Below are 19,299 nucleotides of genomic sequence, written 5' to 3'. Positions count from 1 at the left end.
TCGTTGTTTTAGCTCTGAAATTGTCAGAGTTACGGAATTTTATACAAATTTTAAAAATTTTATGGTTCAGGGATAAATCAAAATGTCTAAATTTTCTGTTTTTTTGTTCTAAAATATTCTAATTTTCCACGATTAACGAACAATTGAAAATCAGAAGTTTAGCAAAGGTTTGTTGTTTTACCTATAAAATTGTCTGAGTTATAGAATTTTATACAAATTTTATGGCCCAAAAAATAAAAATTTCTAAATTTTTGGTTTTTAGTTCTAAAATTTCCGAATTTGAACAATGAACAATTGAAAGGCAGTAGTTCTGCAAACTTTCGTTGTTTCAGCTCTAAATTTGTGGAAGTTTTGGAATTTTAGACAAATTTAAAAAAATTGAAGGTCCACCGTAAGTTTAAAGAAAAATTTCTAAATTTTCGATTTTTTGTTCAAAAATTTTTTAATTTTCCACGATCAATAAACTCAGAAGAAAATCAGTAATTCTGCAAAGTTTCGTAGTTAACTCTAAAATTGTCTGAAATATGAAATTTTCTCCAAGCTTTCAAAATTTTACCGATCGACGTAATAAAAAACTTTGTAAAATTTGGTTTTATGTTATAAAATTTTCTAATTTTCCTCGATGAATAGTTTTAATGTTTTTGCTTTAAAATTGTAAGAATTCTGAAATTTTATACAATTTTTAAAAAATTTATGGTCCACGTATAAATAAAAATTTCTAAATTTTTGTTTTATAATTTCCAAGATCAAGAAACAATTGAAAAACAGTAGTTCTGCAAAGTTTCGTTGTTTTAGCTCTACAATTAGTTTTAATTTTCTTCGACAGACAAAAATTCGAAGAATCTGGAGAATAAAATCTAGGGCAAATGCTAAATATAGGCTAACCTAAATAAATCTCGATTTATTAGAAACCAAAATCAAAAGGAGCGCGATTTAACATTTTCTAGAACAATGTAGATGACAAGATGTTTGTAAAAATGTTTTTAAAAATACAAATATCGTATTGGTTGATATTATTAGATGATTTCTAGAGATGAAAGAAGCTCAGAAACAACGAGCTCATTATTGGAAAACTAGTTGAAATGAAAATAACTAATAACTTGTGAGGATATTTTGTATAAGAAGTAAGAGTCTAAAAGGACATTCCAAGAAGGAAAATAAGGAATCCCCCGCCATCAATTAGCGTAATTAAAAACATTTATATTAACATTACAAGCACAAGTCGCCGCAACAAAATCCCAAACTCTTTTCTTTAAAGCATTCCCCATTCTCCAGCGTTTCATTTCCATGCAGATGAATGCAGTATTTCCCATTTGAACCTCGAGTATCTTGTTTATAGCACGAAAATTCCCACCCTCCTCTGACCTAGCAACTATTTTTCCATTTATTTATACCACAAGCAGAGTGCACCTTAATGTGAAACGTATATTAGAAGAGATAAAAATGTCGACATACATTCTGATATTTTGACAGCGCAACTCCCGCACTTATTCAACTTGAAACCGTTCCAGAAGGTAGAAAGAACAATCAAAAGATGTCTGATACTTTCCACGCTATGGTTGTCCGATGTAGTGGAAGACGTGAATACACAAAGCGTCTGCAACGAACCAGAAAGCATTTTTATGCAAGGAGCAGCAGTAAAATTCGAAACGAAAACAAAGTAAAGTTTGTGGTTGGCCGATCGATACAACTACTCATTTGGCGAAATTTAAATACGAAATGTTCTTTATCGCAATAGTTACTTAAGATGGCCACTGGAACAGCTGCGTTTCCTTGGAGAACAAAGCTCTTTACATCTAAATTTTGTCAATGTGGGCCCGTTTTATTATGGCATTGTTTACAATGGCGCCGAAATTAGAACAAACTAGAATATTCAGCGAGAAAATCACCACTACATTACCAGCTCGATTTTACATAAACATTCTCACATATCTACAGCAATTCGGGTTGGATAAACAAGGCTAATCCGCCCCTTGGCAATTCCGGCACTGTATTTGTGTCAGTGGATGACGGAAAGTCGGTTTCTCTGCTTTTATTCGCCCAGAATGGGTTTCCATCATTCTTCTTATTATTGTTGTGCGGTTTTAAGATTAATTTTGCTTGTGTTGTTTGTTATAGAGGATTCCGACGTTTTTTCGGCGACAATAGAATTGTAGTTTGCGACAGAACGGGAGACTTTGTCAACAGGTGAGTCTTGCTTCAATTTACAAAAGCTATCATTTCTTTCTCTTGACTGTACATTGAGAAGAGTCATTAACAGTACGATTTTTGAAGATTTCTGTTGTTTGTTCTTATTCTAGACGTTTTGAACGTTTTAAGCACTACACAAATTTTATGCATTCTTCTATAAACGTGTAGTTTCCGTGACAATGCTCGGTTTATCGATAAACAATTGTCGCCGTTCTAAAACTAACTTCGCTTTGTTTACCGGAGTCGATTCAACTACATCTACATATTTTCCGGGTTTGCAAAAATACACTTTTCTGGTGATTCCGGATTTTCGTCTTTGGTTATAATAATTACACAGTCCAACAAAATTTAATTTTTCTATTTTTTTCGAAAAAGTCTCAACTGTTCTTCATAATTTAGACCTTATGTGTAAGAATCCGTTGACAGATTTATCCTATTAGCTCTAGTTTTTTTGATTTTTAAATTTTGAGGAAGCGATTTTAGCAACAAGAAATGGAAATCAAAAGTCAGATTGTCCAATTTAATCAATTTATGTTTAAATTTACGATTTTCATCGATCTCTTTCGTGTGTTTAGTCTTGAGTCATAAAATTTTACATGTCTGTAGACCAATTCCTGCGTTTTTGACGATTGTCTAAGCGATGTTGCTTTAACATTTATTGGCGTTGTTTGTAGAATAACATCGATGTTGAATAAATTTGAGGACTTTTTCAAAAAAAAGTTTCTGAAATACAGTATTTTTTACAGCTGGTTTAGCCTGAAATTTGACTTTAAAATAGTCATTTTTTCGAAAACTAGAGCTGATCTTCAAAAACCGATTACTGTTTCGTAATCAGAACGGCCTGTATATCAAAAAACCCTTTTTACATCCATGGAAAAAAAGTTTTGTTGCGCAGTGTTATCATATTTCAAGAACGAACAAAAAAACAAAGAAAGAATTAATGTAAAAAAATTACGTCCTATGGCTAACTTTTTTGTTTTACCATTTTCGATTGTTTTTAATGTGCTCTGTATAATTTCAACTTTTATTTAAAAAATTAATACGTCAGTAAGTAAATCAATCAGAGCACATAATTTAATAAAATTTTTTTTGTATATTTTGTGTAATTCCGTTCTTTGACTTTTTCAGTATTTTGCATGGTTTCTTTTTGGGATTTTGGATTCCTTAAATTCACTGTTCTTCAATTTTTTTCTTATTATGGTTGTTGAAGTCCTCTGGAATTTTGCGAATTTGTACATACAGTATCCCAGAACGCTTGCATTTTCTTTTAATGAGAAATTTTTACAATATATGAGTGTCCCAAAACTCATGACCTAGAGAAAAATTGCTTATAGAGACTACAATTCTGAACCAAAATTTCCAAACAAAAATTTGTTTGCTCAAAAATTAATCGAGATAAGAGGAAAGAACGGTTTCATTCTTTCTTAAATACTATTAAACTTAAGCAATTTCTGTTTTAAAATTTACTATTTGTATTACTGTCTGCACCTCTCCTTATTCTCTGGGTCATGAGTTCTGGGACACTCTGTATAGGCATTTATCGTATGCAAATCATAAGCATATATGTTGGCAAATCACAGCGCGTCCGCGCGTATCCAAGGAAAAAATTTTGTAGGTAACTTACCAAAGAAACACTAGCGATTTGACCCTGATTAGTCAAAATAAAGTGGTTTTAACTAAAAAAAAGTCCCTGACCCTGAACATGGTACGATACCAGATTTTGATTGAAATTTGCCTTTAAAAGGAAGTGCGGATTTTCTTCGCATTTTTTACATTAATTCAGATTTTTTGTATGACTTTAAGGTGCTATAGATTTTCCAAAGTTTGAAAAATGTTATAATTAAATTATTTTTCTTAAATCCTTTAGATATACTTTTTTAGACTTTCTAGATTTTCTAGTCTTTCAAGTTCTTCTAGATCCTTTAGATCATTGAGATTTTTTAGCTTTTTAAATCGGTAATAATTTCTGTCTTCTTATATTTTTTTGATTGTTGTTAAGATTTTCAGAGAGTTTTTAGGACTTTTTTGGATGTTGGGATCTTTCAATAGTTGTGGTAATTTTTAAGATTCTCAAATTTCCTGAAAAATTTTTATTTCATTTTTTTAGATGCATGGTTTACAAAAATCGTTCTTTTCTTTGTTATCAGAGTGATTCTCCAAGTATCTTTCATCTTCTAAATAACTCAAATGTGCGACCGATCGTAGATAAAACGTTGCAAATCACACTTGTGCTATATCTCACTAGTAATGTAATATTTAGTATACAGAGTGTTCTTGAAATCCATGTACAAAATGTACAAAACAGTTCTGCGATATTTCAGAAAAAGTATGAAATATGAAAAAACAGTTTTTAAATCAAAAATTGACAAGGTAAAATTAACCCCAATCCAGGAATTTTCTACACCACTGACTGACAAAAAACGCACCTAGAATGAATTGGTTTTCTAAGCAACCAGCAACTCGATCTTGGTAACTTTAAAATAAGTGGCGCACCAGCAAGTTTATTGAAATTTTTGTGTAAATTTATCTCGAAAACAAAAAGACTTTACTAAAACTTGTTTTCAATTTATACATTTTGTACATGCATTTTAAAAACACTCGTATATTAAAACACTAAGTTTCATAAAGCAAATTTTAAAGCAAAACAACGAGTTTTATAAGGGAGGAGTGCCATAATGGCCTTATGACGAGTTTTTTATACTATTTTGTCTAATATTATGCTGTTGTAACAGAGCTATTTTCGCATTCATTTTGAATGCGTTAATAGATAATTTCAACAGCGAATGCGCTAATGACTTTGTTTCGATAACAACGTGGGAATAAAACAAGTGTTTAAAATACATATTATAAAATAGTGTATTAAAACACAAGTTTCATAAGACGGATTTAGACGCCCGGGTCCCAAAATTAAAACAAGCCTCGTATTTTATTAAAACATCATTTTTACATTTATTTTTTAAGAATAACGATTTAAAGTTTTTAGATGAATTTCAAAATTTTGACTAGTAATTACCTCATAAAACAGTGTTTTAATGGAGTTTTTAAAGCATCAGAAACAGTTAAAAAAGAATGCCATAATACATATAACACTTAAAGCACTAAATTAGAAAATAACAATTTTGCAATAAGTCGCATTAGGTTGAGTTTGTGCAATGTAATATTCATTTCGCACGTGTAAAAAACAAAAATTTTTCTACACAATTATTTTAAAATTGATCCTTTTCTTGACAGACTGTTTTACTTTTAGGAATCTTAATAAATATTAAAAAAAAAACTTTTAAAATTAACTTTATAAAATCGTAAAAGAAATCGAAAAATTTGAAAAATTTAAACAATTTTCCGGAAGACCTAATAGCTATTTTTGCAACAAGACGCGAAATAGTAATGCTTTACGCACACAGCGTGGTTTCTCCAACAAGGATAAACTACGTCTTTTCCGTAACATCCAGTTCGCACGAGTTGCAAACAAGATTTTTTCCACAATCGCAGCAAAACTTTAAAGATAAATACTTCAAGTGAGATAGTTCCAACAGCTAATTATTTTAAAATTTATTGACACTTCACTTGACAGAATTTCCACATTGTTTAATTTTTAGAAATTTTGAGAAATCTTAAAAAAAAATGTTCAAAGTTGCGAAATAGTAAATTTTACGCACACGTCGTGGTTTGACAAAACTACGTCTTCTCTGTAACATCCAATCGCACGAGTTGCAAACAAGATTTTTTCCAGGATCGCTGCAAATATCAAACTTTTTTAATTACGAAAATTGAGTTTTCAGATATAATTTCTAAAAGTCGATCAAAGTTTTACGCACTTCTGTCTAAAATCTTTTTTTATTTCCACAATATATTTTCGATGCAAATTTCGATTCTTTGTCTCGTCTCCTGAACCTCAATTCGCGACTACGCGATCAGTCTAATTTACCTTCCCGTGTTTCTATTTTCTTTATTTTTAATCTCATAGCTTCATAAGGCGTAACTTCATCATGCGATTGCTCTTAAGAAGTTAGCAATTTGTAAGTAACAACCCTCTCGTCGCTTCGTAAGTCAAGTATTAATTTACAAAACTACTCCCCTATGATTGTTCCAAGAGGCGAACTTAACTATTCTCTATTAAGAAATTTCTGGCGTGTAATTTACGAAAGGAATGTTGATCAAAGTATAGAAACTACCCGAATATAACCCTATAATACACGTTTTGCTGTATTTATTCGTTCCGAACTCAAAACCGTAAACTTAATACAATAATGCGATTTCAGCCGCGGCTTCACTTCTTGAGAGTTCACCTTACTTTGTGTAATTAAGTTTATACTCAACTCGTTAGAGGTGGTGGCGGCTCTTTCAATTTATCGAATTTTATGCCTACGTTGCCTTGCATATTCCCGTTTGCATTTTCACAGTGCACAAGGACAACAAAGTTAGACGATTCCAATTCCGGTTTATTGACTGAAACGTTAATGCAAACGCAGACTGTATTAGAAGATTTAGTGTGGAAATGCATATACTGCATTCATTACTTGATTGAAATTCGCTGGAAACGCATAGGAAGAGGCGATAGACTAATGGTCGTGATATTTTTCAACGGTTAGATGTATGAGGCCAAAAAATGCGTTGGCAGGACTAATGACTTGGCTATTTTTCAAACAACTATTTTACTATGAACACGTTTTACACTGATCATTTTCACGGAATGAATTTAGAAAAAAGGAGCCCGTTTTTGCAGCCACGATTTATTCGACAGTATTTGCTTTTTAAATACTTCAAAAGCTGCGCTATTAAGAGCTTGGAATTGGATTATGTACATACTTGTATTTATTACTGCAGCAAAAGCTGCATTGTTATACAAAGTGGATTAATGGAAAACAGTGCAGATATGTTGCATTGTACCTACCTTCATAAAGGATTCTAAAAACGCGCAGAACTGGGACAAAATGGGCAACGAAGTTATTTATTGATGATTTTCTCAGATTCTGAAATGCTCGAATCTCGAAATAATCGTTTTCAAAATGCCTGGATATTCATGTTCTTTTGAGACAAAGGAAATCTAAACATCCAAGAGACATTTTTCTTTCGGATAATTCGGAAATTCGGAATTCGGAAATTCGGATAATTTTAAATTTTAGGTTTTCTAGATTTGACTTGGATTTTTTTGACTTTTCTTTAAAGTAAATATTTTTAAAATGACTAAATTCTCTTTAAAACCTTTAGACATTCTTTATAGTTTGGAAAATTTGTGAGGTAGATTTTGGATTCTTGAAAGTTTTAGATCAATTTTTGTAGATTTTTTTAAACCGTTTTTTAGGTTCTTCAGGTTTTTCAACGTTTTCGTGTTCTTTATATTTTTTAGATTCTGAGGATTCTTTTCTTAACTAAATTTGATTTTCTAGATACTGTAAAAAAAAAAATTCTAGAATTATTACTTCGATAATACTTTTTTAGACAAATTTTCATGATCATTTTCTTTGGATTTTTGTAAACTCGTTTGAGCACTTTTTTATAAATAATTGAGTTAGCTTTTGAGGGAAATCTTGAGGTTTTTGCCCAATATTTGCAGGATTTTTGAAACTGCTTTTTATACTCTAGATTCTTTTTTAATTGTTCGTGTTTTTCAAATTAATTAGATTTTGCTGATTTCTTAGGGAAAATTCGTTTAATATTTGACTCTTCAGATTGTTGACAAAATTATTTTGTTAATTTTTTTAAGAGTTTTTAAAGAAAAATTTCTGTGTGTTTTTTGGTGGAATCGTTCCAGAAATCTTTGGAAAATTCTTCTGCCAGGAGGATTTTTGAAGATTTTAAATTATTATTATGACTAGAATTTTTAGAATCTCTTTTTCTTTAAATTCTTCAGATTTTTTGGATTTGCTACATTCCTCAAGAAATCTTAGGAGTTCTTGAAATCCTTCGTGTTCAACAGATTCATTATTTGGAGATAATTTTCAATTTTTTTTTAATTTATAAAATGGATTTTTAAGGGGATTTTCGGTGAACTCGTTCAAGGATTCTTTGGGAAAGTCTTAAAGTAGATCTTTGGGAAGTTCTTGAAGATACTTAGACCATTATTTGTAGGATTTTTAGAACAATTTTGTTTCAGATTTTTTAAGTTTTCAAGTTCTTCTTTTTTTAGCAAATGTTTATAGACTATTTGTTTTAGACTTGATTCTTCAGATTCTTTGGTAAAATTATTTAAAGATTTTTTTGTAAAATGTTGTAAAAGAATCTCTAAAAGGATTTTTCGTGGATCCTTAAGTTTACTCGTTTGAAGAATAGGAAATTTTTTTGGATAGATATTTTGGAAATCCTTAAGAATATTTTGACCAATATTTGCAGAATTTTGGAACCGCTTTTTCTTTATATTCTCCAATTTCTTTAAGTTTACAATGTTCCTCGGGTAGAGGAATTCTTAAGAATCCTTTTGTCGAATTTTTTAAAGACAACTTGCCTTAGATTTGATTTTTCTGATTTTTTGAACCGTTTCTTGTAGAATTATTTTGAGGATGCTTTAAAAGATCTATTAAAACATTTGCCAAAAAAAAACTTTAGAAAGATTTTCCGTGAATCCTTTGATGAACTTGACCGAGGAATCTTAAAGGAATTCGTCAAACAGATCTTGAGCAAATTTAGACTAAGATTTGTAGGAATTTTTTATCCTATTTTTTAAACATTCTTCAAATTTTTTAGCTTTGCATTTGATTTTTCAGCATCATTGGAAGATATTTTCTGTTGAATCTTTGAGAATTTTTCTCAAGAGAATCTTTAGACAACAACAATATTTGCCAAGACTTTTGAAGCCGCTTCTACTTTATGCTCTCCAGATTCCTCAGGTTTACTAGGATTCTCAAGTACTTCAAATTTTGTGAGTTCTTTAAATTCTTCGAATTCTGCAAGTCTTCATTTGCGGCATTTTAAAGACTTTGGAAAATGTTTTGTACAATTATTTGGAAGATATTTTGAAGCATCTTTTATAAACTTTTTGAAAAGAATCTTTCGTGTATTTTTGAAAAAGTCTTTGAAAAATTCTTCAGGAGATTTTTGAGCATTATTAGCCCCATTAATTGTAGAATTTTTGGAACTAATTTTTGTTTAAATTCTCTACATTTTTCAAGTTTATTCAAATTTCACGACTTTGAAAAAATTCTTTAGATTTTTGTTGGCGGATTTTTAGAGACAATTCGTTTTTAGATGTAATCGTTGGGATTTTTTGAAATTTTTTATTGAATTACTTGGAGAATACGTTGAAAAACCTTTTGTAAATATTTTTAAAAGAATCTTCAAGAAATTTTTTCTTGGATTTTTGGATTCTTTGGTTAGATTCTTAAGGATTTTTAAACTATTACTTGTAGAATTTTTGAAAGCCCTTCTTTTTAGGTTTTCCAGTTTTTTTTACCGCGACCTCTCAGGTTTTGCAAATTCTTCAAATTGTTCTGATTCCGCAGGATTTTTTTAGGATAATTTGTCTTAAGATTAAATTTTTCCAATTCTTTGGAAAAATTTTTGTGGAATTATTTAGAGGAGACTCAAGATTTTTTTGTAAAATGTTTGAAAAGAAACTTTAAGTGAATTTTTTGTTTTTTTTGGTAAACCCGTTTGAGGAATCGTTGCGAAGAGAATTTTTAGACCATTATTTGTAGGATTTGTGTTCTTCCAGTTTCTTGGATTTTGCTCTTCTTTTAACGGATTTTTAGAAACAATAGAAAATCTGAACCCGATAAAATCCAAACTTATTTGAAAATAGCAGTTAATCGTGAAATATCGAGGAGGCAAAAAATCCGAAAATATTTTAATAATTTTCACCCCTTATTTATAACTTTTAACTCCGCATCTTTGCGCTGTATCTCAACTTTATTATCCCACTGCCGTCTTTTTATCTCTCCCTTTACCAAAGTCAGTTTTCCCCCTAATTTCCGCGTTTTCAATCGCTCGATTTTCTAAAGATAACATAATTATTTTCAACCCCGAAAAGCGCACAGGGTGGAGAGTAAAAGGTTCAGTAATGTGTTTATTTGCGGTATGGAGAAAGCCTGCTTTGCTTTGATTTAGTAGTGTGGTATTGAAGTGACAGTGGGTTTGTCGAGGGTTTGTGTAAAGCTCGCCGTAGGCTATAATTTTCAAAGGGGTTGAACACGGGAATTCGGAATCTGCAACGTACTCGCGAATTTTTAATTGTTACTGTTTCTCCCAAAGCGAACTGCACAAAGAAACAGGAAACACCGCTAAAAAACGCAAATTAATCACCGAAAAAAAATTATAAACTTTTCCGGTTAATTCTGCGCGACATGTAGCTATTTAAATTGATGGCACAAAAGCTTGATAGACAACATTATTTGCGCGACCTCATTATCTCTTCAACTTGTAAAGATGATTAATGAATTGTGAGCATTATCTTGTTACAAAGGGAGTGGAGAAAAATTCGACTTGGAAAGTAAACAATTATGCGATTACAGTTTCACTTTGGTGATATCTCGAACTGTAACCTCCTGAATTTCGTAATCGAACTTTAATGCTATTGTTATGTTACGTTGAGGAAAATCGGTCGACCTTCGACACAATTGCCTACCATTATCTGATCCGGGACGCTCCTGTTTGCGCGGTTTTCTTCACAGAAAAACACTGATGTTAAGGGCTTTATTTGTCCCTCAGTTCTTACAAAGCTCAAAGGCAAAGGGCGACGATTTTTAGCCACCAAATTTTATTAACAGAGAATGAAAAGAAATTGTAGAGAATCGAAATAGAAAATATTAGGGAATCTAAAGAAAATTCAGTTGTAATATGTAATAACTACAAGAACAAAAAAAATTCATTGTATTCTCCAAATAATTCTACTGAAAATTCTCCACAGAATTTGAAGAATCAAATGGAAAAACGAAGTGTTTCTAAAACGGCGATAAAACGGGCCTTAAAGAACTTACAAAACTTGAGAGACGTAGTAAATTTGAAAAATCTGGAAAACCTTAAAAAAGCGCTTCAAAAAATTATAGAGATAATATAGTTAAAAAATCCTCCAAAGTTTTACATGAAGAATTTCCTAAAATTTTTTCTAACGAGTTTACCTTAGAATTCAACAAAAAAATTTCTTATAGATTAAATCTGGGAACATCGAGTAAAAAAAAATCGATATTGAATTTCAATAAGAGCACAATTACATCGATCTCGAATATAAATAAATAAATAAATAAATAAATAAATAAATAAATAAATAAATAAATAAATAAATAAATAAATAAATAAATAAATAAATGTTTATTGACGCAGAACATATACATGAAATAAAATACAAATAGAACACAAACAGATTAAGAATAATACAACAAGAAAATATAATAGGAGAAAGCATCGATTTTAAAAAATAGTTAATAAAAAACTCAATATAGCAGTTTATTGTGAAAAACAAAAATTTTTTTTTAGTAAACTTAAAAAATGTAGAAAAGTTAATGAAAAAGCTGTTCTAAAAATCCTACAAGTAATGGTGCTAAAAATTATCTACCTGAAGAATTTTTCAAAAATTCGTCGAACGCGTTCACCAAAAATACATCCTTCAAATTATCCTCCAAATAATTGTACAAAACATTTCCTAAAGAATCTGAACATTCAAATCTAAAGACAAATTGTCCTTAAAAGTCCGCAGCAAAAGACTTGCAGAATCCGAAGAACTTAAAGAGCTCACAAAATTTGAAGTACCTGAGGATTCTAGAAAGCCTGAAGCAAAGGCAATTCCAGGAATTGGTCTAAAAATCCTGCTAAAGAAATTCCCGAAGTTTCAATAAAAAATATTTTCAAAAAATTTTGAAAGATCAATTGCAAACCTAAAAAATTTTAAAAAATGGGGTCAAAAGTCCCACAAAAAGAAGTAAACCTAAAGAATCTGAAAGATTTACTTAAAAAAAAAAACAAAAATTCTTTGAACGAGTGCAATTGCCTTTAGAAAATCCGTCAAAAAGGGCCTAAAAACCAAAAGTACATAAGAAACGCAACAAACCTGAAGAATATGGAGAACCTGAAAAAAAACAGTTCTGAGAATTCTTCAAATATTTGTTTAACACCACTCGAAAATTTCTCAACGATCTTTCTAAAGAATTTGCCAAAGAATACTCTAAAGAATTTACCAAAGAATACAAATTTCTTTAAAAAATCTGAAAATTTAAATATAAAGACTAAAAAATCACTAAGTCTCCAAAGAACTTGCAAAATCTAGAATAAAATTCTACAAATATTGGTCTAATATTCCTAAAGATTAGATCTAGAAAAAATTTTCTAAAGATTCCTCTAACAACTTCACCAAGTATCCAAGTAAAAGCATTTTGATTAAAAATTCCATTGAAGAAGCTTGCTAAAGATTTTTTTAAGCATCCTCTAAATAATTTGTCAAAAAACCTGAAGAATCAAATGTGAATTTCAAAGAATCTCTCAAAAATCTACTGAAAAGGTTGTCAAAGATTTCTCATAACACATCAAAAGAATCTTTTAAAGAGTGTAAAATTTTTTAAAAGATTTTTGAAAGGGTTTTTTTACTCATGTAACAATAAATAGGTACTCTAAAGAATGTAAAGACAAATTGTGGTTTAAATTCTTCTACAAAAGGGCCTGCAGCATGTAAAAAAATTTGAAGAAGTAAAAATTCTACATATAATTGACTAAGAATCCTCAAGAATTAGTAATATAGTAGTAGAAGAAAAAACACAGAATTTGAAGAATTAAATGTAAAAACGAATTGTTCTTAAAAATCCGTTAAAAAGGGTTTTAAAAAACTTGTTATTTTGAGAAACGAAGAAAACCTGAAGAACCTTAAGAAAAAGATTTTCCAAAAATTGTGCAAAATTCTTAAGAATCCCAAAGATTTACTTGACAAATTCCCCAAAAATTCTTTGAATAAATAACCCAACGAATCCAAAAAAATTCTTTTAAAATTTTTTTGACAAATTTTCTACAAGATTCTTTTTTTATATAATTCTACCAAAAGTCCTTAAAAGAATCGGAAGAACTAAAAATTTAAAGACCAGTTATTGATTATGAAAAAATCGCTAAAAAGAACCTGCAGAATCTAAAGAACTTGAAAAACTTACAAACTGAAAAATCTAAAACAAATGCGGTTTTAAAAATTCTATAATATTCGTCTAAATATTTTCCTAAAAAGTGCACAAAAAAATTCCAAAGAATAGAAAAAATCAAATCTAAAGACGAATTGTCCATGAAAATCTTCTAAAAAACGGCTTGCAGAATCCGAAGAATTTGCATAATTTGGCATATCTGCAAATCTGAAGAATGTTAAGAAATACAAAATACAAATACATATATTGGTCTAAATAACTTCAAGAATTTACCAAAGGTCTACTTAAAAAATTTCCCAAAGATTTTTAGAACGAATCCGCTAAAAATTCTGTTAAAGATTTTACAACAGATCGTTCAAATTAACTTCCAAATAATTCAACAAAAAATCTTTTAAAGAATCTGAAGAATCACATCTTTAGACAAATTATCCTTAAAAAGCCTCTAAAAAGTGCCTGCAAAATTCGAAGTATCTGAAGAATTTGCAAACCCTGAAGTACTTCAGGAACGTTGCAAATCTGAAGAATTTGAAGAATTTAAAGAAAAAGCGGCTGCAAAAATCTTAAATGGTATACATATTTTCAAAAATTTTCGAAAAATGTATTTGAAGTATTTCTCAACGGAGTTAACCAAAAAACCCACGAAAAATCTTCAAAAATCTTTTTTAAAAATTTCACAAAACATTCTTTTGAGTATCACCCAAACAATTCTACAAAAAATTCTCCAAAGCATCTAAAGAATCACATCTAAAGACGAATTGTTCTTAAAAAATTCGCTTAAAAATAGACCTGCAGAATCTGAAGAAACTAAGAAAAAGCGGTTTTAAAAAGGGAAAATCCTGTTCAAATTTCTTTTGACAAATTTGTCTTTAAAGTATCTTTAAATAATTCCACAAAAAACCCTTCAAAGACTTTTAAATTTGAAATATATAAAATTCTTTTGATACTGTTAGAACTTTGACATAATCAATTTTCTTTAAATTTTGGAAAATAGCAGTCGATGAAAATGAAAATAAAAATTAGCAAAATTTGGGACATTCGCAGATCTGGAAAATTCAACAAAATTATGTATGAAAATTTAGACAAACAAAATTGTAAAATTCTAAGATCAGGAGAGAATTGGACGTAAATTTAAGGAAAATAAAGAAAAACCTAACAAAATGCATTTATTTATTAATAAATTTATTGAAAATACAAATTAGAGACGCCCCTAATTTCGCTCCACAATTTGAGCAAGCTCTACTGAAAACAGCATCGAAAGCGCGAAAATCTCAACTTTGAGAGCTTTTAAAAGCTTCCAAACGGTTCAAAGTTTTCCCGACTGTTCCGATCTTCATAATACAATATCAAAAAAACACCGAACTCTTGAAATAACATTGTTTATCCCACAAACTCAGAACTCTTATAAGATAAGTTTAGCGGTATTTTATTAAACCGATAAACATTTCATGTTGCAACAACAAATAATCCTACATAAAATCTGTAAAATGAGCAAACTTCGCTTTCCATCATTTTGCGTGGTAGTTTAGTAGGTTCTAATCTAACAAACCAATTTACTAATTACTAATTAAATTTACGATGAACTTTGAGTATTAATTGAAATGTTAGTTACACCTGTCGAGTAAACACTTACGTGAGTTCCCGACAAATATTAACACAAAGTTCTCGCGACGCGAACAGCACGAACTCGAACTTCTCTTAAGTTGTCGAAGAAAATGATTCACTTCGAATGTTTTAACTCAGAATGACATTTTCCATGCAACATTTAACAAAAGTTAATTACAAAGCGGACGACCGACGGAGCGGCGCTACAGCGAAATGGTAATTCCGTTCGTTTTTTCAGTGAAATTTATTGTATTGTGTTTTAATTAAATAGATACAGGTATCTGTTCTATTAAAGCGTGTTTACGAAAATGCAATGGGGAAACTGACGGGAGGATTTTCGAGGAATAAATTGTATGCTATTGATTTGACTTGCATAAACTCTGTTAAGCACGCTATTCAATATTAATGACTTTGTTGCGGAATTGGATAAACGGAAAGAAAAGATGCATAATGCGATAAGGAGTTGCAAGATAAATAAACGAAATTAATGCAGCGCAGAATTTCTAAGGATAATTTTGAGGCTGTTGTTCACCTGGCGGAATCAAGCGATTTTTTCAAGGAATTCAAGTCTAAAAACTAGACGAAATTTTCCAGTTTCTAATTCTTCTAAGGATATTTTTTAAACTCTACAGCACTCGCTCCGAAACCTCACAGCAAAACTAGCACTAATGCCGCATGAGAACAAGAGACTTTAATTTTTAAGAATTTTAATCAAATTAATGTGCCCAACGATTATTTAACACACAAGTTTAAAATAGTATATTGTAAAACTAGTGCGGAAAGTTTGATATTTCACACAAATGTGACATTTGAACCACGAGACGAGTTTCCAAACCGTGCGGAAAACTTTACTCTAAGAAAGTTTCGCAAATTTTAAAATTTTACATTGAATTCCGTACAACTTTTTTCCCATCAAAATTTCTTTTTTATTGCAAATTGCGATTTGATTCTCTATTATCAGAAGTAATCATAACAATTAAATTTTTTTAAAATCGTTGCTCTTTTAATCCTAAAAAGCCCCGCGGCGTTAAACTCAGGAGAGTGTTAAGAGTTTTGACGAAATTTTCCAGCTAAAATCTCTTCTGAGGATCGTAGCAAGTTTGAAATTTTTTTCTCAACTTTTTTGAACTCTTTTATGATACTGTCACATTTGAAAATAGCCACCAATGTGATTGTCTAAAATCAAATTTGCTCTCAGAACTTTTATTCCAAATCGTTCCAGATAAACGAAAGCTCCCAATTTTAGACGACTATAAACTGTCGTGGCTAATAGAATAGTTAAGTTAATAGTTAAGCGTGAACAATGAAAGAAATCCAATCAACGGTTCTTTCGACCGGTTTTACCTTCAAAGATTTTCTTGAGGTGGTAAAAAAACTTCCTCCACTTGTTGTTTCTAGCGTTGATTATAAGCTCACACGTTAAGATACAAGGAGTTAAATTGTCGAAACTCCACATCACGTTTTTGATCATGTTGAAACTAAAAAAACGTAAAACACGCATTGTAATTTCAGCTCCAAAAGTCAGAAGGAATAGCATAAATTTTTAGTGAATTTTGTTCCAAAATGAGGAGGGTTTTGCCCTCGGTTCAAAAGACGAAGGAGTTGTTGCTAGGAATTTTCCTATAGGTAAGTGAATTTTGATAAGATAATAAGACCAAAAAAAACAGTAGATACAAAAGTGGTTCTTAAACACATTTATCATTATTTAAGTGACTTGAGCTTTTAGTAGAAAAGTAGAATTTCAAGGTTTTGAGTGGGTACAAACCAGTTCGGAATATTTTTCTTTTTTAAAAGGTTTTATTGATTTACCACAACAAAGATTATACAGCAAAGCATCAAAATAAAAAAATTTTTGGTGACGCCATCTATTAGCTGATTAAAAAAATGCATGTCTGCGGTTCTGGCGGCATTTGCTAGAGAGACGTAAAATCCTAATTACGGTTGCTTGAGTGCAAATAACTATTAAATCACTTTGACCTCTTTTTTGATTCCACGTTATCAGAAGTAATTAAAACAATCACAAAAGATACAACAGCACCAAAAATTGGAAAAGTCTCTGCAGGACTAAATTCATAAACATGTTTTTTAACTGCACTGACGAAACTTTCCAGTTCTAATCTCTTTGTAGGATTGTAGAAATTTGAGGCAAAATTTTGGATCTTCTGGAACTCTTTTACGATTTTGTCACATTTAAAAATAAGAAGCAACGCGAAGATCTAAAATCAGTTATGAAGATCAAACATGTTGCAGTTTAGACAATCTGGTAAAATCGAAGACAATGTTTTTAAAATTATTTATGAGGTTTTTAAAATTTATTAGAGAAATTAAGACGTGTTTAAAATTATGGTATTTTGACACTGTTAAATTATTTTTCTTTAAATTCTCTCGATTAAAAAACACTAAACCGGCAGATCCACCATTTTTCTAAACCTCTTTTTTAAAATTAAATTTCCGAAACTAAAAATTTTCAATGAAAACAATAATTGAAGATTTCTTTACTTTATTAATAAAACATGACACTCGGTGAAATTTTATGATTAAAATTACAAAAATTCGCATTCGAAGCGACATCAAATTATTTAGCTTCAATGTTATCTGTGGTAAACAAAACGATTATGAATGTTATTACAGCTCCTAAATTTTTCTCTAAGAATGTAGTTTCCTTAACTGGGAAAATTTGCGTAGCACTGAAATACCACTGAAGAAGAATACAAATTTGTTTCAAAAATACAAAAAACGATAATAAAAAATAAAACATGTCAGTACCACTTTATACTATTAGTTGAAACAGTGACAATCAATAAACGTTTTACCAACCACAAAAAAAGAAAAACTTGTATCATCACTGCGAACACTGTTGTGCTTCTCCATTATCAGAAGTGATCAAAACTATTAAAAACGTCACGATAGTATTGAAAATACCTAAAATCGTAGCCTTTTCAATTTTAAAAAATCCAGCGGCATTAAACTCAGGAATCTTTCTTGAAACAATTCCGAATAAACCTTCTATTTCCAGTCTTTTCGCAGGATCGTAGTAATTTGCGGCTAGATTTAAGGCCATTTTCTCGATTTTTTTGAACTCGGCGACTATTTTGTCGCACTTTAAAATAATCATTAGTAGGAACATCTAAAACTGTTTTGATTAGTTATTTTGACACATTAGAATAAGACATACCAAACTGTAAAATATGTATAAAAGTTGAAGTAATTTTGCTACTAGAAGAAAATTTTCTAAAAATGCTTTTATGCGTAAATTAAGGTCTAATCCATATATAACGTAAACCACAACTCCAGAAAGATTTAACAACATAGACTATCCAAAATTTCCGTTGAAGAAAATTACCGCAGTGTTCAAAAAACCCAGAAGAGTGCTCAGTTTTGGCAAGGATGTGGCGTCATTATAGTGAAAATTTTGACGCAAATCTTGATATCCGTGCCAAATAAAATCCAGAATTGAATGCATGTCCATCAAATTATTGAACGAGATGTAAATGTACAAGGGTGTGATGATAGATGTTCTTGAAACAGTTAAAATTCCATATTTTAGACAAAAAAATACGGTTGAAAAAATTAAGTAAATCAACAACAAAGCTTGTGCAACTATAAATTTCCAAACGACAAATTTTGCTTCAGGTCTTTTGTTCAAGAGTAAAGAAAGTTTCTTTAGATGATGAAACATCTTCAATCGCTCGGTGTTTCTAGAGTTGATTATTATCTCACCAATTGAAAAACAACAAAATAAATCGTGCAAAATCCATACCGCTTGTTTTAACATGTTAGAAGAGTAAAACTTTTAAAAATACACTGTCGTTATAGTTCCAAGAATTACAAGTACCATTATAAAGCCTTGATGAATTTTGTGCCTAAATCTGTATGGCTTCGTTTCAAAAGACGAAGGAGTTGTCGCCAGAAATTTTCCTATAGTTAAGTGCATTTTAATAAGCTGAAGAGACGTGTTTGAAGCTGCAGTCACAACAAACTGACAAAATTAAAGATAAAACGGTGGATCTAAAAGCAGAACACTTATCATTGGTTTTGGATTTTAAGAGAGGCGTGGAAAATTACCGTTTTAAAATATCAAGGCTTGAATCTGATTCGTTCGATCGATTTCTGATAGTCCTAAGAACCAATCGCTTTTAGACACGTATAAAATTAATAGCGTTTTTACAATTTTACACTTTTTCTTTCAGTAAATTTTTGAAATATAAAAAAACTGACCCGGCGCATCCACCATTTTTCTAAAACTTCTTTTTTTTATATTAAATTTCAGAATCATACAAAAAAAAACATAGACGACTTCAAGCTTTATTACTTTATTGCAACAAGCACAGTAAACTTCCAGTGGCACTCAGTGAAACCTAATTGTTAAAAATACAAAAATTCGCATTTGAATTGAAATTATTGTTTAGATTCAATATTATCGGTGGTAATCAAAACGATTAAAAATGTTATAATAGCTTCA

This window comes from Gnatocerus cornutus, chromosome 4, assembly GCF_029298725.1.
Source record: "Gnatocerus cornutus isolate USDA-ARS CGAHR chromosome 4, icGnaCorn1.1, whole genome shotgun sequence".
In the NCBI taxonomy this organism is placed as follows: Eukaryota; Metazoa; Arthropoda; class Insecta; order Coleoptera; family Tenebrionidae; genus Gnatocerus; species Gnatocerus cornutus.
Note: the sequence above shows the minus strand (reverse complement) of the source record.